At 41.6% G+C, this 22,439-nt stretch overlaps 1 long non-coding RNA gene across 1 annotated transcript in view; it reads right to left on the reverse strand.

The window, feature by feature from the left end:
- The window catches only part of LOC126944004 (uncharacterized), a 77,343-nt gene that overhangs the window by 1,214 nt on the left and 53,690 nt on the right, over positions 1–22,439 (reverse strand). Inside the window, exon 2 of the long non-coding RNA XR_007721934.1 lies at positions 14,029–14,094. This is a non-coding gene — a long non-coding RNA (uncharacterized LOC126944004). The remainder of the gene's footprint in view (positions 1–14,028; positions 14,095–22,439) is intronic.

Consider the following 22,439-nt stretch of genomic DNA (forward strand, 5'->3'; position numbering starts at 1 on the left):
TTCACCCAGGCTGGAGTGCAGTGGCATGATCTCGGCTCACCGCGACCTCCGCCTGCAATTGTCAAGCGATTCTCCTGCCTCAGCCTCCCAAGTATCTGGGATTACAAGCGCCCACCACCACGCCCAGCTAATTTTGTTTTATTTTTAGTAAAGATGGGGTTTCACTGTGTTGGTCAGGCTGGTCTCGAACTCTTGACCTCAGGTAATCTACCTGTTTCGGCTTCCCAAAGTGCTGAGATTACAGGCATGAGCCACCAAGCCCAACTGATCTGATACCTTACATGTAGGTTCTGGGAAACACATAGGATGCCCTCCCTGGGTAGGAGGTGGGGTTCGGCAATCACCATCCAGGGCAGCTGAAATTGAGGAATATGAGAGGCTTCTATGCCTACCAATTGGGAGGGATAATGATGTATGTTTAGAGATCATGAGGGCAGAAAAACAGTGATTTAGAGCATCAGCCCCAAATCAGAAGACAAAAAGACAGACATTCTGTAATGCACCTTGAGGTCTTCTACTTCGTATGTGGGCATCTCCATATATCATGCTTCAGAGTTAGCCTGGGTTGTTTTGTTTAATTATATGAATCATCCTTGAGGCCAGAGAGGCAAGTGAGTCAAGCAACATAACCACAATTCTGTGACGGCAATTTCACATCTTATTGTTATTAGCTTTCTAGAGAACCAAACCATTTTTAATAAGACTTTGTTATAGTTGAAAATGTGATGCCCACACCAAACCTATCAATCAGCCATGCAGCTATCCATTGCTGCTGAGTTTTTCTTTTCTGAGTTGGCAAAGCCAAATACCTGATTGGCTGCTTTATACCCATATATGTTTAAGTGTCAGAAATCTGGCTCCAACCATGAAAGCAGATGTTGGGTGCGCTTCCCCATTAACATTCTGTAACCAGCCCTGCGTGAACAGGCCTGAACTATTTCCGAACCATTACAGAAGCATTTGCAAATGTGTATTTACAATCTGACAGCAGTGTAATTGCCGGGTAGATGGTTGACCTCTCTGACAGTGCAGAAAGCCTCCCTTCCAAACTGTCTGTTTATGTGAACTCTCCCAGACCTGCCCAGTCCAGCTGAAGTCAATCTGAGCACACTCATGGCCACACAATTTATGGGGCAGGATGCTTAGCAAAGGAGATATTGCCCCTTCCTTCTTAGTGGTGTATTTTATAGTATCCATGTTCAGAGTCCTAGTTAAAAATATCTGGCTTGAATAAAATAAGTTATTGACAAGGTACAGATCTCAGGGAATCTCTGAAGCCACTGAATAAATCAGCTTCAAGAAGGACAGGGGTGCGCAGTCGCTCATGCCTGTAATCCCACCATTCGGGGAGGCTGAGGCGGGTGGATCACTTGAGGTCAGGAGCTCAAGACCAGCATGGCCAGAATGGTGAAATCCATCTCTACCAAAAACACAAAATTAGCCAGGTGTGGTGGTGCATGCCTGTAATCCCAGGTATTTGGGAGGCTGAGGCAGAATTGCTTGAACCTGGGAGGCAGAGGTTGCAGTGAGCCGAGATTGTGGCACTGTACTCCAGTCTAGGCGACAGAGTGAGACTGTGTCAAAAAAAAAAAAAAAAAAAAAAAAGGCAGTAAGGAACAAACACAGCTAACTACCTCAAAGCCAGAAGGATGTGAACCTTCTCTTTTATATCCTATCATTATTGCAACAAGAAACATCTTGAATTGATTGACACAGACATAGAAAAACAAGAGACACTCAGTGCCTCAGTCCCTAATTCTATCTGGCCTAACATGGGTCACCTGGAAGGTTTCCAGGAACCTGAAAAGATGTTCAAAAGCAAGGGTAAGTGGGGGCTAGATGGACATCCCAAAACATCTAATCTCTCCCGTCCCTAGATTTTATAAATTCTCTACATTCTGCCATCCAGACAGTTCAACTCTGTCTTCTTTGCAACCCTGCAATCTTGGTAAAGAAGTGGTTGAGATGGCTGGGTGCTCACACCTAATCCCAGCACTTTGGGAGGCCAAAGCTGGTGGATCACAAGGTCAAGAGATTGAGACCATCCTGGCCAACACGGTGAAACCCCATTTCTACTAAAAATACAAAATCTAGTCGGGCGTGATGGCACACGCCTGTAGTCCCAGCTACTTGGGAGGCTGAGGCAGGAGAATCACTTGAACCTGGGAGGCAGAGGTTGCAGTGAGCCAAGATCACGCCACTGCACCCCAGCCTGGTGATAGAGTGAGACTCCATCTCAAAAAAAAAAAAAAAAAAGTGGTTAAGAGTGCTGAGTCTGGAATTGGGATGCCTAGCTTTGAATCTCAGCTCCAGTGTCAGCCTATTCTGTGACCTTGAGCAAGTTATTCCTTCTCTGTAGATCTCAGTTTCCTCTTCTGTAATGTAGGAGAAATAAATTCTGTTTTAGGGCTGTCAGGGGTTAAATGAGTTAACACATGTGACCTCTTGACTTAAAGCATACCAAAGCGCTCAGAACAGTGCCTGGGAAATAAGTGCCCAGTTACCTGTGGCTACTAATTATGGTACCATTATAAAACTATAACATTATATCATAACAATAACAATAATAATTGTGATTTCTCTAGTTCAGAGTTAGACGAACATTTATTAAGCACCTATTACATACCCAGTCTTTCATTTTATTTCATTAACCCTCACATCAACTCTTTGTAGTGAGTACATGCTATTATTATTCCTATTTTTAGATAGGAAACCTTGAAGATCAGGGATGCTACATATTTGCTCCTTGTCACACAGTTCATAAATGGCAAAGCCAACATCCAAACCCACATGCCTGAGTTTCATACCCCATGCTCTTTCTGCTGTAACCACATACTTGAAGATGAAGCAAGAATAGAAGGTTAAATTTACATCTCCCTTGAGTCACCACATGTGAAAGGGAAAGCAATTCAAAGTGAATAAACTAGAAAGAGTGCAGCATTTATTTTTGTCTTCATCATGTCCTCCAGCTTATTCAGCTGGTGCTGCACACAGTGAAATGAGTAATTAGCCAGGATGATTTTAAATAAAATGGAACATACCAATTAATAAATGAAAGTGCTGGCATACTTGCTAATTTAACAACTTGTTCATGGTGCCAGCTTTCCAGTTAAAGGACTGAGAAGAGAAAACGTTCCTCCACCTCTTCGACAAGATGATTAGATATTATCCAACTGTTTATTCTTGTTAACAGTTGCTTTCTTATTTGAGAATAGCATGAAGTTTTGTTAAAATTGCTAGAGTGATCATCTCCCAGTCCACTTATCTCAGATGTGACATACTTCGTGTGGTTCCTAATGGGACCTGTGCGTATACTCAATTAAGATTTTTTATTATTATTTATTTATTTTATTGCGATGGAGTTTGCTCTGTTGCCCAGGCTGGAGTGCAGTGGCTTGCTGCTGGCTCACTGCAACCTCCACCTCCTGGGTTCAAGCAACTCTCCTGCCTCAGCCTCCTAAGTAGTTGGGATTACGGGCATGTGCCACGATGCCTGGCTAATTTTTGTATTTTTAGTAGAGGCAGGGTTTCGCCATGTTGGCCAGGCTGGTCTCAAACTCCTGACCTCAAGTGATCCTTCATCTCGGCCTCCGACAGTACTGGTATTACAGGAGTGAGCCACCGCACCCGGCCTCAGTTAAGAATTTTTTATTGCCCTCCCATCCCCACTCAGCCACCTCCCTAGGCCTTGCCACATTGAACACAACTCAGACTTTATGAGCCAATTTCTCTATGCACACTTCTTCAACTACCCCTTACTTTATATTATTAGCATGGACACTACTTCATTGCATTCCTTTGCATATCTGTATAATACATGTGTATCTTTGTGTTTATTCCAGCCCTAACCCTGGAAGGGACAGAACCACGTACCATAAGACCCCTCAGTCTGAGTTTCCCTATCCTCAGACAAATGGACCAAGCATCAATGGCCAACCCATTGGTGACCCTAATTCAATGGCCTTTGACTTGTATGATCTGCTTAAATACCTGTGCTAAAGTCCATTCAATTGTCCAAAGACTTTGAACAATGCCAGAAAATAACATATCTTTGGGAAATAGTTTTGCTCATGTACATACTGATGAGTGAGCCCAAGAAGTCAGAGTTTAAAGGTTGGTTGGCCAATAATTGGTAGAAATATGTCTTTGCTCTAAGCAGTAGTTGTCGTGTCAGGGATTCCAACAGATACAACTGGAAGAAGAAGAAACATTTCCTGAAGCAATTTATCCTTCTTTAGGGTCTCATACTCAAGTCCATAAATTTTCATTTTATAGACTTGGTTTAATGTTCCCTCGACTATAACTTTCCTCATTTTTCATTTTAAATCGTGAAGCCCTTACTCTCTACTTCACCATGGATGTCAATGACATCTCTGTGTCAATTTTTTTCTCTTTTTCATTTATCACCCATGTGAAACTTGAAATTTTCCTTCTGATTATTTTCTTCTACTCAGTTTTTTCATGTGTTTCTTCACTCTAGTCTCATTTCATCTTCCTCCATCAGCCTTGAGTTTCAGCTATATTTCACGGATCCCAAACAGCATTCTGAAAATTTGCCTACATTATTTTTTCTAACTATAAATCTGTATGGTCTAACATCAGGCTAAATGATAAGCTGAAGATAGTGGAAACATTTTGCTAGAACTCTCAACCTGTTATAAACATATATTAACCCATCTTAGCCTCCTGTAGTGAATTGAGTAGTGATCCCAAAAAGATATGTCCAAATCCTAACCCCAGTGCCTGTGAATGTGACTTTATTTTGAAATAAAATATTTGCGGAGGTAGTTAAGTTAGAGACCTTGAAATGAGATCATCCTAGATTTAGGGTAGTCCCTAAATCCAGTGACTGGTGTCTTTATAAATAAAAGAAGAGGGAAATTTGAGACACACAGTTGCAAGAGACACGGGGAAGAAACCATGTGAAGACAGAGGCAGAGATAAGAGTTATGCTGCCATGAGCCAAGGAACACCAGGAGCCAGCGGAAGCTGGAAGAGGAAAGGAAGGGTCCTCCCCACAGCGTTTGGAGGGAGGGTGACCCTGCCAATGCCTTGATTTCAGATCTCTGGCCTTCAGAACTGTGAAATAACAAATTTCTGTTGTTTTAAGCCACCAACTTTGTGGCAAATTGTTAGGACAGCCCTAGGAAACTATACAGCCCCCTTCTGAAACAACCCTTCATTTTGAGAAATAGCTCTCCGCTCTGTCTTAGGATTACCGTGGAAACAGGACATTGTTGACTTCCCAGGATAAACTCAGTTAATCAGATTTAGTCCCTCCGTAATTCCCTTGAGATTAGTACCAAGCGACACCGGAGTCTGTCTGCCTGCCCTCTGGAAGAGAGCATATGTGGGTGTTTGTGTTCCACCATTTGCCCCGGGAAGCAGAGAAAGCTTATCCGCAACAAGAGAGGAGAACAAAGTCAATGACCAGAATGGAAGAGCAGTGAAAGTCAGTCGTGTGTTGTGAAGGCATTAGAATCCCTGGATGTTTGTTCTTGAGACCTGGATGTTTCCATGGTTTCCATGAAATGCTCCCACCCTTCGTAGTTAAATTCCCTAATGTGCTTGAGGAAGCTTAGGAGTTCTGTAACTTTCACCGGAAAGTGTCCTAACATATCACAGACACACGTCTCTATATCCTTCTCTTTTCTCTTTTCTCACACCCTTTTACACTATGGGGACCTTTGGTTCTATTCTTTCTTCGCTTAGAATGAACCTATCCACATGTAGAGTCTTCTCGAAGTGCAATATGACATGGTAGGAAAGATTGAAGACAGAAAACCCAGTCTGCTCTCAGACCCATTGGACAGATTGAGTCCATATGCTAATTGCAAGAAAAATTAGGAAAATAGACATCTGACATTTTCGCCTCCACTGTGAGAGGCAGACCCAGCTAACAAGGAAGAGGAGGATAATGGGAAACTCATTGTCTGCCACATAGGTTTATTATATTTTATTTTATAAATAGAAACAAGGTCCTGCTATGTTGCCACGGCTTGTCGCAAACTCCTGACTCCAAGCAGTCCTCCCACCTGAGCCTTCCAAAGTGCTAGCATTACAAGCATAAGCCACCATGCCTGGCCTGCCTGCCAACATAGAAGTGAAACTGCTCTGGCAGTTAAGGGGCAAAGGGGACAGATTCCTGCTTGCTTGGCTCTTCTCACCTCTCCCCCACCACAGTTGCCCTCATAACTCCTCTATAGACTGTCTTCAGGTTCTATAAGGAACAAAGAGGGACAATGGAGACCCAAGTCAACTCACTTATGTCTTTGATAACATATGTGTCCTTTGCATCACTTCTTTGCTGGTTCAGTAAACAGAAGCTAAAGCAAATATATCAAAGTCTGAATCAACATTCCTAGAGCAGCCTTCAGGTCTGGGCTAGCCCACAAGATAACTGTGAAGCTGTGCTTTCCAAAAGGGCAGGCACGAGATACCTCTGCCTACAGAGCACCTGTAATGCGGCTTGTCCAAACTGAGATGCTGTAGGAGTCAAATACACACTGGATTTCAAAGACTTAGTATTGGCTACATGGTGAAATGATAATGTTTTAGACATGTTGGGTTAAATATAGGGTGAAAATTAATTTTTCCTGTGTGTTGATACTTTTTTGAATGTGGCTACTAGAAAATTTAAATATACATACATGGCTTGCAGTATAATTCTATTGGACAGAGTGGCTCTAGATGACTCATGTGTGGCCAGGACACTAGGACACTGAAGAAGTAATGATCACCCCATGTACAGATACAGTCTGTGTCCTGCCCACATCCCTAGGACCCTACCATTGCAGTGAGCTCCAGATCACTTCCAACAACCTACATTTGCATCTCTCTTCCTGGAGGCTTTTCCCAAAGGCACAGCAGGCCAGCTGGAAGTGCCGGGGAATTAATATCTCCCACATCAGCCCTCAGCCAATGACTGATGGGATTTTGCATATCAATAGCTCAGGTTCTTTGCCCCTTGGGTGGGATAATTCTGAGATAGGTGTTCTGTACTTGCTCTCAAACTGAACTAAGCTCTGGGTGCCCACTGTGGTGGCAGGTTTCACACCTCTTTTCATTGGCTGCCTTCCCTTGTCTCATTTCTCTACTCCCATAACAATGTGCCCTGTAGATTCTAAATAAACAACTTGAATCTTTATCTCTAGGTTTCTAGGTAAACCCAAACTAAGACACTCCTATATCTAATCCTTCACCAAATCCTACTGAATTTATCTTCTGAATATCTATCAAATCTAGCTCTTCTCATCTTTACCTACATCAACTTGGTTAAAGCTGTCATAAACGTCTGAAAACTTTTGTATCTATCTGGTAACTATTACCCTGCACCATCTGTCTTCTATAGCCAGAGCTATTTTTCAACATAAATATCATCATATTTTCTTGAGGCACTCAAATGGCTTCCCATTGTTTTTTTATGAAAAAGAAGGATGGCTCTTATAAGACCTGTGTCCTGGATCCTGTCTACCTCTCTGGCTGTGTGTAGTACCATGAGCGCCCTCCCTGCTCATCCACTCCTACAGCACTGGCCTGTAGGGGCTCAGTTTCAGTTCATAGGTGACTCAGGACTCTTACACAAGCTGATCCCTCAACCATTTCCCTTTGCCTGGTTTCCTCATACTTATTGTCAAAGGATGCCTTCTCTGACACCTCAGCTAGGTTAGTTCTCCTTGTTATAAGCTCTCTTGGTGCCATGTACCTCTTCTTCATAACTCGTGTCATAGTTATAATATGATATCCCTTTGATTCTTTGATGTCCCTTCATCCTCTGGACTTCAAGTTCCATAATGGCACAGTCATGTCTCAATTTTGGTCCATACACGAGTATACTCTTAGCACTTGGCACGGCACTGGGTAAAGAGCAGATACTCCATAGATATTTTTTAAATAAAAGAGTACAACTAAATAAGAAGTAGCTCTTCCTATTCAAATAGCTAATTCAGTGGGCTAAGGAAAATTCAGTCTCTTCCCAACAGACCATCTGACAAAGGTCAACCTAAGGTGTTCTAACATTGTTGTAAATCACCCCCTCCAGCATTTACTGTATAAGGTATATAAAGTGCTCTACCAAGAGTGGACATGAGTGAGTGGCTCCTAACTTTAATCAGTTTTTGACTTGTAACTTAGTTATTTCCATACCTAGCGGTCTTGATGTACTATGAGCTACCAGAGGAGCAGAATTAGCTCCTCTTTACTCTTCTAGCCTCAATGCTTGCCCTATGTTTAGGACCCATGCCCCTTTGCATCTACAAAAACTTGCCTGAAATCCCCATTGTAATTCCAGTGCAAAGGTTGATATTCTCCCCAAGATTTATTCAAATCCTTCAGGGAGTACCTTTCTTCTAATCATCTTAGGTTCAATTTCCAGCTTCAGTGAATGTTAGTCCTGCATTCTGCATCTTGAGGTCTTTTTCCTTAGTGCTAAATCCAGGACAGAGATTACTTCTCCTTGTTTTTCCTAAACAAGTAACTTGTATGTAAATCATTGAGTGGCTTCAGTTGGAGACATAGGGATATCACCCAGGTAAACTTTGATTGCAACATAAGGGAGCCAAACAAATTTGAATATTATGTTTTTCTTGTTCTTTAAAAGTCCTATCCATTTCTACCAAGTTGGGTATTAGGCTGATGCTGTATTCCTCCTCCTCCGTATGCTTGTTCTTTCCTTTTGCTTTTCTATTTGCTCCCACCGCTAAAGTGACATTCATTTCCTTTTCAGCGGATGGTGTCTATTTGGCTCCATGCATCTCATGCCCACTAGGACCCACCTTCCACATTCAATAAGCTTAGCAGTGAATTTTGCTAAACAAGAAGAGTTTATTTGTGGTACATTGGTTTCAATTACACTTTTTCTCACTCCACTGGATATTTTTTAATGAAATGACAAGGGTCAAGTGAGGACAGCCTTCTAGCAAAAGCCATGGGCACTGAATTGAAAAAAACATGCTGTGCAAAACACATTTGGTGGGTGAATTCATTGATCCTGTAATGAGCTAGATGAGACTGAGCCTGAGTAGTGGTGAGGGGGTGAATGATAAGATCAGGAATGGGACTTGGAGGAAAAAGCTGCATTTAGGAAGTGAGCAGAAGAAGGGTAGATCTAAGGCCAGGAGGGCCAGAAGGGAAGACTGGAGAGCAAAGGATGTAGGTGAGGAAGGAAGAAATGAAGAATTTATACTGAAGGAACAGCGAGGATGACTTTTAGGAGGAAGGTGGTGAAAGGAAGAACCCTGAGACAAAGGAAGACGTCGCCAGCCAGGGGAGGTAGGCATTGCCCCTAGTACTGTCCATAAATATGCTCTGTAACCTTGCAGACATAAATCACAATCTTGCTGAACCTCAGGTTCCTTGTGTGTAAAGCAGATTGGAGCTAGTTAATCTCTAATTCCTTTTGCTTTCAGATTCTCCAGTTCTGGGTTTTCTCCAGCTTTATTTAAGTATATCCAGGTATTGAAGCCATTCTGCTTAATGTTTTACAAAGAAAAAATCTGACTGAGGTAAAGAAAAGAATCACTTTTGGTCTACTGTTTGAAGCTAGCAGCATGCATAGAGTTTATTTATTATGTGAAAATACCATTTGGGGAGGTTAATTAAAAATTCTGACTTTCAGATCAGGGATTTGGGGCAGGAATGTACAAGTCCAGGGCTCTGGGTAGAATTAGACAGGCATCTAAACGTTGAACCTTATTAAGTATATAGTTAGGCCTTAGGAGGGGGACATTTGGAAGCTAATATTCCAAACCCAAGTACTAGTTGGCTTTGCGCAGTTTGTTTGAATTATGACATATTTAATAGGATTTAGCTGCAGAGCCTGTGCTTAACAATCTGTTTCCTTGGCAATGCAATCCTCAAACGGGCAAAGGTCATATGGAAAACATGGGTTATTTGGTAATTTAATAAGTGAGATGAAAGGAATAGTATTTAATTCAACATACATATTTTTATCCCCTCTACATACAATAAGAAAAAAAAAGAGATCAGCATTGAGAAGATAGTATATACTTAATAAATGGAAGGTACAATTATTATTATCAGAAACAATTTTTATACTATGCTTTACATCATAATAGGTGTCCAAACATATTATCCTATTTGTCCAAAAACACTCACCAGACAAAATAATTATTCTTCTTAGCAGTCCCAGAGGCATTATGCTTGAGTTTGTTTTTCTCCCTCTTTGCTCCCTGCACTTCACCAGCAAGTTTGTTCATTCTGCTTCTGATTCATGCCCCAAATGCATCCTGTCCCCCTTTCCCCCGGTGGCACCTTGTCCAAGCCTCATCATCCCCCTCAACCCCTTACCTCCCCTGTACCTATTCTTGCTCCTTACACGCTCTTCTTCACCCAACATCCAGAGTGATCTTTTGAAGCCATGATTAAAGTCATGCCATTTCTTGGCCTGAAACCTTCTAGTGTCATCCAGCTGTGCCTGACTTTATTTTTTTCTTATTTATTTTTCATTTTTTGTTAGAGACAAGGTCTTGCTCTGTTGCCCAGGCTGCCCTCAAATGATCCTCTCTCCTCTGGCTCCCAAAGTGCTGGGATTGCAGAAGTGAGCTAGTGCGCCCACCCACCTGTGCCTGTAATAAAGTTCAACCTTTGTCTTTGGCTGACAAAACTGGCATGTTGTGGACTCTGCCTACTTCTGACCCTTCTTGGTCTTGGCCACTGATTTTCCTTCGCCTGTGCTTCCTTCTCCTTTTAGAAATGCTACGCTTGCCCCCACCATAGTGCTCTTGTACTAGACACCCCCCTCCTAGCAATTGTCTTCACCCTGGTTTTTGCATGGATGGCACTTGTTTTATCATCAATTCTCAGTATACCTGTCCTTTCCTGGAAGAGCCTAACCCTGATGTCATTCTTTCTTATGCACCCATATTTTACTCTACTTCCATATCTGATACTTTTTGTGTACATACTTGTTTTTTTTTTTTTCCTATCTCTCACACTAGAACACAAGCTCTGTGAGTGTGGGGACCTTTAATTATATTTTATTTTCCATTAGGAATTCAATAAATAAATACTGAGTGGATGAATGAATTAATTTGGCTGAAAACTATATGGTCAAGGTTATTTTATTGTCAAGAAGTAGGTCAAAACAAGAATGAAATCACAGCAATGATTAGGTAAAAATTAAATTCCCAAGCACTGCTACTTTAATTTGTATTATTTTTTAATATTGATAATTTATATCATAGTACTATTCATGCATCTTTAATTATGTTTTAGAATTATTCTTTTTTTCTATTTTAAAGATTGTGCAATTTACTCTCAGCTAATTAGTCCAGCTCTATGTTTGTATACATTAGCTAAAATTGAAGGCAATCTAGACACCAAACAACTTGTGAACTGTTTAAATAAATTATGGTAAATTATAGAAAGATATATATAGTTTCATTTTTGTCAGTTTTATCCATACTTATCTATTTGTAAGGATATTCACGGAGGTGTTAAAAATTGTCTTCTCAGGGAGGAGGTTGGGATTATAATTATCATTTATATTCTTTGTTTTTTGGTAGTTTTCATTTTGGGGGGACTTTTTTCCTAATTTTTCTACAATGTGTACACACTGCTTTAATAATCCATAAAAGTAATTTTAAAAATGAAGTTTTGAAAGGATATAAAATATAAGGACTTGGAATGTCTAAGTATGAGGAGTTTTTTTTTTTTTTAACTTAAAAACACAAAATCCCCTCAAAACAGAAAACCTAATCCCTAAATTTAAAAAGATAGAAAGTAAAAATTCAAATTCTGAAACTAGAATTTTCACTGACCAAATTCAGCTAAGGTGATCAGAGGAAGGCCATCCTTGGCACATCTTTGGCATACATCAATTTAGCTGCCCAGGCAACACTTTCGTATAATATTCATGGCTGCAAGACCATCTTCCTTCCCTTTTGTTCTGCCTCCAAGTCCATTGCTTGCGTGCGCCATAACATCACCCCTCTAACCCCAGTTTATTATATTCACACTTGCAGTAAAAATTGGCCGTATATAAAACACTCTGAGAAGTTTGAGAAAGTTTTCTAAATGTAAGGAAGATACGTGAGGCTGTGGCTGCTCCCTCTCTTGCGTATCTATTTTCATCAACTGATTCACGTGGGGGCTGAGCCACGTCCCAGGAAGAACATTGCAACTTGCCAGCATTGGAGTCCAGCAATGCACAGGCATGTTGGAGCTTGGTAGGGTATCCCACTATAAACAAGATGCCAGAAGCACAAGTCCCCTTGGGTAAAATCAACCTGAAAGGAATGAAGCCTGGGATAACAAGCTGAGTCTGGGCAGAAGAACCTGAGACTTTTGAAAGGGAAATCATGATATAAGATAGACTGCGGTGGCTGGTATTGCTTGTACTGCTTTAGCAGTTCCTATGTGCAGCCTCAGGTGAGAAAACAGACATCTTCATAGAGATAAATGTAGGAAGCCTCTGTAGGGCTCTGAGGTTCTTACCACACACTTGTATTAAACAATTTTGATGTATCTCCCAAGACCATCCCTTATGACTTGCTTACCAAGATAAAATAGTTCATCATTGTGCAAAATTTCAAGTCCACTATACGATCACAAGCATCCTGACCTGAAGATATGGATTTAAATTATGGCCAAATATGAGAAATTATTTGGGAAAAATATCATAACTAAGAAATAGTCTGAGCCATCATATGCAGAAGACTCGTGTCTGTCATTCTGCAGATTTTCAGTACAACACTAAGAGTGGGTCATTTCTTGGGACTTGTTGATTTTGAAAACCTTCATTCTCTGCCCACATTGAGTAGGCAACTCTTTCTTCATAGCTTCCTCTTCTACCCACTCCTGCTAGAAACAGTTGGGTCTAAAAGGAGCCAAAGAACAAATGAAATGGACAATTATATATATTCATAGAGTTCTGTCACTTGGCTTCTTGTTTAGTTGTCCTTATAATCCTATGTGCAAGACTAGAATGGCAAGCTCTGTTGTACAGTGAAAGGAGATTTGGTGAATTTCAATGCTTGCCCAAGAATACGAGGCTACTTAAGTGAGGATTGCTATAACAGAACCTATATTCCAGCCCCACCAATGTTACATTTCCCATGAAAGACCAAAAGAAGAGAAATCATATGTGTTATTTTAGGGCTTGGTGGTAGCTGTGTTTTTCATCTATACGGCATGTTTTCATATTGCCTTTGGCTATTGATCATCAATGAATTTCCCCGTTATGTGTGTGGATAACATGATTTGTTAAGCCTGTCTCAATTGAGTCTCTGTCTCTTGCAAGCAAAGGAACCCAACATCGAATACATTTACAGCAGTAGGGAAATACAGTGCAATTTAGCCATTGTGCCCTGAGATTTCCAGACCATACTAATTTCAGAAGACCCCTAGGAGTGACATTTATTTAAAACAAACAAACAAACAAAAACAGGCTGGGCGCGTGGCTCACACCTGTAATCCCAGAACTTTAGGAGGCTGAGGTGGGCAGATCACAAGGTCAGGAGATCGAGACCATCCTGGCTAACATGGTGAAACCCGTCTCTACTAAAAGTACAAAAAATTAGCTGGGCATGGCGGTGGGCGCCTGTAGTCCCACCTACTCGGGAGGCTGAGGCAGGAGAATGGCGTGAACCCGGGAGGCGGAGCTTGCAGTGAGCCGAGATCGCGGCACTGCACTCCAGCCTGGGCAGCAGAAAAACACCAAAAAAAAAAAAAAAAACTAAGCAGATGACAGAATAGAAATCGACTGCTGAAGAATTCTATCATTTCCTATCACTACTCGAGGCAATCTGACAAAATTCATTAATTTCAGCTTCCAGTTAATAACACATCAGGAGAGAAGCTCACTAATGACTTTTTCGTTTGTAACATGAGACCATCGATGTTTGTAGGGCATGTAGCACTGTTAAATTGGCACTTATGTTCGGCTAGTAGTGGGAAAATAAAGTTGTGTTTCTTGGACTAAACTCATCAGATAAATTCTCTTGGCTTAAATATTCAGACCTCAGGGTTAGCTAAAAGTAAACAATCATATTATCTTGAGCTACTCACATTTTTCAGATAATTGTTCCCATTTAAAATTTCCCTCCTCTTCCTCTGCAGTTGATCTTGGATGAGCTAATGAGAAATGAACCAAGCAATATGTTATTAATTTCTTGGGTTATCCTCCATTACCCTAAAGTTGATCAATAAAAATTAAATCTCATGACTAAAACACCAAAAGCAATGGCAACAAAAGCCAAAATTGACAAATGGGATCTAATTAAACTAAAGAGCTTCTGCACAGCAAAAGAAACTACCATCAGAGTGAACAGACAACTTACAGAATGGGAGAAAATTTTTGCAAACTACCTATCTGACAAAGGGCTAATATCCAGAATCTACAAAGAACTTAAACAAATTTACAAGAAAAAATCAAACAACCCCATCAAAAAGTGAGCAAAGGATATGAACAGAAACTTCTCAAAAGAAGACATTTATGCAGCCAACAGACACATGAAAAAATGCTCATCATCACTGGCCATCAGGAGAAATGCAAATCAAAACCGCAATGAGATACCATCCCACACCAGTTAGAATGGTGATCATTAAAAAATCAGGAAACAACAGGTGCTGGAGAGGATATGGAGAAATAGGAACGCTTTTGCACTGTTGGTAGGACTGTAAACTAGTTCAACCATTGTGGAAGACAGTGTGGTGATTCCTCATGCTGCTATAAAGACACATGCACACATATGTTTACTGAGACACTATTTACAATAGCAAAGACTTGGAACCAACCCATATGTCCATTAACGATAGACTGGATTAAGAAAATGTGGCACATATACAGCATGGAATACTATGCAGCCATAAAAAGAATGAGTTCATGTCCTTTGTAGGGACATGGATGAAGCTCAAAACCACTATTCTGAGCAAACTATCGCAAGGACAGAAAACCAAACACCGCATGTTCTTACCCATAGGTGGGAATCGAACAATGAGAACGCTTGGACACGCGGTGGGGAACATCACACACCAGGGCCTGTTGTGGGATTGGGGGAGGGGGGAGGGGGGACAGATAGCATTAGGAGATATACCTAATGTAAATGACGAGTTAATGGGTGCAGCACACCAACATGGCACATGGATACATATGCAACAAACCTGCACGTTGTGCACACGTACCCTAGAACTTAAAGTATAATAAAAATAAATAAAATAAAATAAAAATAAATAAATAAAATAAAAATTAAATCATTAAGGGGCCAACATATTTTTAGAAACAATACCCAAAACCCTTGGATTATAGAATTATAGAATTCTATTCACAAGTTTAAAGTACAAAAGAAAGAATCCATCCCATCCCTACCAGCACTTTCACAGAAACAATTCTCCAAGGAGGATAAAAAATGAAAATGTATGGTATCAGCCCCAATTTGTGAGAACCTGCTAGTTAGAGAATAAAGATTAGGTCAACATAACCATGTTCTAACAACAATGGTATAGGGTCATAATTACTACCACTATTTTTGAAGGCTTACTGGTATCGTTCTAAAGCAGAGATTGGCAGATTATGGCTCATAATCGTGTTTTTTGTAAATAAAGTTTCATTAGACTCTTTGTTTACGTATTGCCTGTGACCGCCTTTGCCCTGCATTGACAGAACTGAGTAGTTGCCACGGAGACCTATGACCTGCAAAGCCAAAAATATTCATTATCTGACACTTTACAGAAAAGTTTGCTGACCCCTGGTCTAAATGCTCTTCCAAATCCTCACAAAGACCATGAGGTTGGATTCTTCTCAGTTACATCATCTGTAAAATGATGTCCAGAAAGGATTAAGTAACTTCTCCAAGTAAACCTGGGGCTCAGTCCACTTCTCTCTAATTGCAAAACTTCTATTCTTAATGAATTTGCAATGCTGCCTACAATAATATTATCCTTCCTTATCATGAGTGTTCTCTAAAACTCTACAAAATCTGCTGCCCAGGAAGGAAAAGTAGCTTTGGGGACTAGGATAGGAGCCTCTAAAGAGTGGATTGAGACCAGGCGCGGTGGCTCATGCCTGTAATCCCAGCACTTTAGGAGGCTAAGGAGGGCAGATCACAAGGCCAGGAGTTCAAGACCAGCCTGACCAACATGGTGAAACCCCATCTCTACTAAAAATACAAAAATTAGCTGGGAGTGGTGGCACGTGCCTGTAATCCCAGCTTCTTGGGGGGCTGAGGCAGGAGAATCACTTGAACCCAGGAGGCGGAGGTTGCAGTGAGCCGAGATTATGTCATCGCACTCCAGCCTGGGCGTCAGATCGAGACTCTATCTCAAAAAAAAAAAAAAAAGTGGATTAAGAAGGTGGGTGTAAGAGGAGTAGGAGGAAGGCCCTTCTATATCATGTACTATGTAAGTACCATCCAGCAGTCACATATATCACTCACAAGATTAAAACTTGCTGCCCAAAGTTTACTTTTCCTTTCTCCTCCTAACCTCTGATGATCTTTAATAATTTAGAAAAAAATGCAAAGATTTCTCTATATCTTCTACGCCATAAAACTATAACCCAAACAATATCAAGAAAAAGCTTGCAAATACAGGACTTTTTCATTCAGAAGCTGCAGGAACTCTGTGGCAAACTTGTATGTCAGGTCACCTTGTTCCATATAGGACCATAAGTCCACTAACTCATAAAGAACAATAGCAGACACTGTGGTTCTAAGAGAATTGGTCATTTTCATTACAGCTTAGAATGACAGGAGCTTTATTCTTCACCACCACTCAGCATCAGTGTAACCATTCCCAGGTGACAGATGAGGAGACCTGCCAAGACTGCAGAGCTGGCAATGGATAAAGGGTGTGGCTCCCTTTGTGGCTGATGTTTGGCTCTTGATACCATTGCTGTCCCTAGATCTAGTCCTGGTTTGGGATCTAGTCTCTGGATCTGAGTCTAGTCCTAGTTCTAGATCTAGTCTCAGGATCTGGATCTAGTCTTGGTTCTAGATCTAGTCCTGGTTCTGGATCTAGTCCTGGATCTGCATGTAGTCCTGGTTATGGATCTAGTCTCTGGTCCTGGATCTAGTCTCTAGATCTGGATCTAGTCCTGGTTCTCGATCTAGTCCTGATTCTGAATGTAGTGCTGGATCTGGAGCTAGTCCTGGTTCTGGATCTAGTCTCTGGATCTGGAGCTAGTCCTGGATCTGGATCTAGTCTCTGGATCTGGATCTAGTCCCTATTCTGGATCTAGTCCTGGTTCTGAATCTAGTTCTGGATTTGAATCTATTCCTGGTGTTGGATCTAGTTTCTGGTTTTGGATCTAGTCCTAGATCTGGACCTAGTCTTAATTTCTTCTCCTATTTTTGCCCTTTTCTTGCTCCTTGGATTTGCTAACTGCCCTTAGCTTCTCTGATCTGACCCCGTAGGGCCTCTTACAGGGCTGACTCATGCTCATGCACCTTCCTTACCCTTAGCTTCTCTGATCTGACCCCGTAGGGACTCTTACAGGGCTGACTCATGCTCATGCACCTTCCTCTACATCCTCTCTACCACCAACAGGGAGGCAAGGCCTTTTCCTTCCTCACCCTCTCAGCCCTCATATCTGCACAGGGCTCACTCTGCCTTCTGAGCATTTAGGCTGTCACTTTCCCTAAGAAGATGCCCTGATAAATCTCTGGTTCCTTCTCAGCCTAGGTTTGGCAAGTCCAATTTCTGTCCCTGGTAATATGAGCATATTTCATTGGAGGATGAAAATCTCCATTTAGCTGGGATCACTGATCTTTCTGCAAAGCCCCATGGCACATGTATATTATCCATGATTCAGAAAAGGTAATAAAGTTTAAAAAAAAAAAAGTAACCCACATATGTTGGAGTTACACAATTCTAGTCCCATGTGGGTGTGGCCAAAGACATTAATCCCCTGGGCCGCCATGTCCTTATCTGTCAAGCAAACATTAGAATGCTTACTCTGCAGGGTTGCTGGGAATAATGGACATGATAAAAGTGAGAGGTCTCTGGACACCTGACCAGGAGGGGCACTGAGACATCAATGGTACGAACATAGGTCCATCCTGAGCACATCACTCATGCCCATCTGATTTGTGTCTTTACAACTCTGCATACTGAAAATCAACAAAGAAAACAATAGAGTTAAACTACACACTCCATCTAGTAGGCCTAACTGATATTTACAGAACATTTTACTCGACTGCTGCAGGATACACATTCTTTTCACCTATACATGGAACATTCTCTAGAATAGACCATATCTTAGGCCACAAAACAAGTGTGTACAAATTAAAAAAAAAAAAGCAAAAAAAACTATATCAAGTATCACAGCTGCCTCTCCAAAACTCTTTGTTTTGATCTGTCTCTTCTACATTTGTCCATTGCTATTTTATTGGTACTCAAAGTGCTGTCCCTGGACAAGTAGCAATGTCCTCACCTGGGAGCTTGCAAGGAATGCGGAGCTTCAGGTTCTTCCCTGGACCCAGTGACTCAGCATCTGCACTTTTACCAGATCCCCAGTGATTCCTGTGCATACTGAAGTTCGAGAAGCACTGCTCTATTTCACACTTCCTGTATAATTACCATCTGTCATTCCTGTCCTATTATATTTGTTATCTGATGTATCAGATTCCTATTGCTGCTGTAACAGATTTCTGTAAACTTAGCAGCTTAAAACAATACAAATGTACTCTCTTCAACTTCTGGCAGCCAGAAATCTGAAATCAGTTTCTTGGACTGAACCCAAAGTGTTGGCAGGACCATGCTCCCTCGGGAGGCTCTGGGGGAGATTTTGTTCCTCTGTCTTCCAGCTTCCAGCGCTTCATTTCTTGGCTCATGGCTCCTTTCCCCATCTCCAAGCCAGCAGCATAGCCTCTTGCTTCAGTATTCACACTGCCATGTGATCTCTCCTCCTACCATCCGTTAAAAGGATAGTTGTGATTACACTTAGGGCCCACCTGCATATTCCAGGATAATCTTCCTATCTGAAGATCCTTAACTTAATCACATCTGCAATATTCTTTTTAAGGAAACATTCACAGGTTCTAGGGGTTAGAATGTGGGTGTTTTGGGGGGCTATTTTACAGCCTACTATACCTGGGTCTCTAATCTGGCACTTAGTAGGTCTTTAATAAAAGTTGAAATTTGTATTCATTTAGTGGCTTTTTCATTTAGAGCAATTTGTATATGCTCACCTGGAGATGACTTCACGGAAAAAGGCAAGTAAATAAGTTGACTATAACCTATGGTAATCCAGTATGAATGAATGTATCCCTTGGGTTTATATGTTTCCAATGGCAGGAAGTAGCTCACCTTGAAGGCTTTACAAAAGTGGTGAGCGAAGTCCTGAAAAATGATTAGAAATTCAGCAGGTGACCAAGACAGGGAGAGACATCCCAAACAGCAGAAACAGCATTTGAAAGTGCATAAAATAAGACATGAAACAGCAAAGCCCATCCAGGGAGCTGTAACGATTAGGTAAACTAGAGTGTATGTATGAAGCCAGGGAGATCAGAAGATGAAGCAAAGAAGTCAGCAAGAATCACATTAGGAAACGCTTTGAATGACTCACCAAGGATACTAATGTTCATCTTGTAGATAGGAGGCTATCGTTAAAGGGTTAAAATCAGGTCATTGACAAGGTCAGGGTTATGTTGAAGAAAGGTCATTCTGGTAACAGTGTGGAGGCTATTTCAAAAGCTCAGAGCAATTAAATTAACTTTTCAGTTTATGGTAGGTGTTTGAATAAATATCTGCTCAATATCTCTCATATGCACCATCATGCTTGAACTACTGGAGAAAAAGGCATCCAGAATAACAAAATGTTCTGTTCCAAGCAGATGCCTCTCTGGTCTGAGCTGGGGGTGCAGCTGTTTAGTGGTGATCAACATGCCAGTTGCTGTTTCAATCCTTTTCAACTAGAGAGGGGACACCAGGTATTAAGTGGCAAGAGAGCTGTTAGTGCAGCATGCCTGAAAGGCACCTGGATTCCTTCAAGACAACCCCAGCCTGCTGCCTGCTTGTTGTTTCCCAGATTCAGGTTTAGGTTGTCTTGGTCATTTTCACCTCTTAGCCATTGTGAATAATGCTGCAATGAACATGGGGATACTAACATCTCTTCGAGATCCTGATTCTAATTCTTTCGGGTAAATACCTCAAAGTACAATTGCTGAATCATTTGGTAGTTCAATTTTTTTTTTTTTTTTTTTTTTCCGATATGGAGCTTCACTCTTGTTACCCAGGCTGGAGTGCAATGGTGCTATCTTGGCTCACTGCAACCTCCACCTCCCAGATTCAAGTGATTCTTTTGCTTCAGCATCCTGAGTAGCTGGGACTACAGGCAAGTGCCACCACGTCCAGCTAATTTTTTGTATTTTTAGTAGAGATGGGGTTTCACTATGTTGGCCAGGCTGGTCTCAAACTCCTGACCTCATGATCTGCCTGCCTGGGCCTCCCAAAGTGCTGGGATTTCAGGTGAGAGCCACCGCGGCCAGCCTGGTAGTTCTATTTTTAAATTTATGAGTAACCTCCATATTCTTTTCCACAGTGGCTTCACCATTTTTCATTTCCACCAATAGTGCACAAGGGCTCCGATTTCTCCATATCCTTGTCAACACTTGTTGTCTTGTGTAGTTAAAACTTTTTAAACCCTTACTACATTTGCCATTGTGCTAAGCAGAAGTGTAATGTGCTACCAAATTTAAATGATGGAGAAATAGCACCTGAGAGACACCATCTTGCAATGACACTTGTACTGAACCGAGCACTGCAAGTTTTACATTTGCTGGATTCTCATCCCTGATTTCTACAAACCAGTTCCAGCCTCAGTTTAGTCAACTGTCTGCAGAGATCAATGACTCTCTGGACACTAACACCCATTTTTCCTAATAGTTATATCAAGGATCAAAAGTGCTAAAGCCCTTTGTAAACTGGACAGATACCAGTTACTTAATTGTTTACAATTCTGGAAAGGCACACTTTGCAAAGAGGTTGGAACAATGTAAAGCTCTCAGCTTTGTTCTTTCATCAAAGAAGGCAAATATGAAAGTCATTATGTTCCTTGCTTCAGAAAAAAGGACCTGACACAACAAGGCTTTGTGCCAAAAAACAAACAAACTTATTTCTTTCTAAAGAAGCCAACGTGTGAAGCTGTCTGGCCACCTAAGAGACATGCATCTTTAAGCAGAGGTTCGTCCCTTCCAGAGGCACTTGAGACATCAGTGCCAAGCCTGAGAAGCCCATTCCTACCACCACCTACCCAAGAAAGATAGGAATGTTTGATAGAAAGTGCTCTTGGCTGAGAAAGTTTGAGTCTCTATTCATGCCAGTTCTGCCTGCTCTTAGCTTTCCTGGCAAACCCTTGGCTCATGAAAACGTTAAGGACAAAATAGCAGAAGATTCATGTGGTTGGTGCCTATGAGTGAGAAATCTGGAGTCCAATATCAGAAGGAAGACCTCTACGGAATGGACCCCAACGAACACGCCTCAGAAACTTTGCCTACAGAGATAGCCAATATGGGCACGTACCGAAGATGCAGACAATCTAGACTATTCTTCAGGTGTGTCCCCACATTGTCCTTACCTCCAATCTCTATTCACACTGTCCCTTCCCAGTTAATGTCCAGTCCATATGACCTTCTCATCAAATCCAGGCCATCCTTCAATGCTGCCTTCTGTATAAACTCCTATGATACCAATCTGCCATCTTTCTTTTTCCTTCCTCCTTCCCTCTCCCACCCCAATTTTGGTCCCACGGCACTTTTATGGTACTTCAACCGAATTCAATAGAAATGTGGATTCCAAGATTACAACACAATAAATCCCTTCAGATGCATAATTATATAGAGGAAAGTGCATGGACTCATATCCTGCTTTGCTTCTCACCAGCTGTGTGAGCAAATTCCTTTACCACATGCCATGCAGAATCTGACATGAAGAGGCTGAGATCTGGGGCTGCAGTGGTGGGTTTTAATCCTGGCTCTAACACGTGGCATCTGTGTGATTTTGGACAAGTCACTAACCTCTCTAAGCCTCCACATCCATACCTGTAAGTTGAGGCAATAACAGTGTCTTCTTTTGGGAGCAGCTGTAAGGATCAGTGAGTTAACAGGATGGGCACACTGGATGGTAACACCACTGGTATCTGAGGTGCAGTTTCCCTATCTCAGGACTGTCATGAGGACTGAGGGAAAGGCTGTGTGTGAGGTTTCTAGGACTGTCCATGGCAGCATGAGTGGCTCCATAAATGTGATTCCTCTCCTTGACTAGAGATCACATTTATGGATCCTCAGTCCTTCTTGCTCATTCTTGGGCACCATCTCTGTGCTCTGCACATAGTAGATTTTTAGTTAGATCACATCAGAACACCACTTCAGAAGCAGGTTAACCAACATTCCAGAGAGCTGAGGGGCCCAGGCCAGACCTAATTTCCTGAAGTGGGTCCCAGAAGGGGATAAGATGCCCCACGAAGTCAACTTGCACCTGGT

This window comes from Macaca thibetana, chromosome 20, assembly GCF_024542745.1.
Source record: "Macaca thibetana thibetana isolate TM-01 chromosome 20, ASM2454274v1, whole genome shotgun sequence".
Lineage (NCBI taxonomy): Eukaryota > Metazoa > Chordata > Mammalia > Primates > Cercopithecidae > Macaca > Macaca thibetana.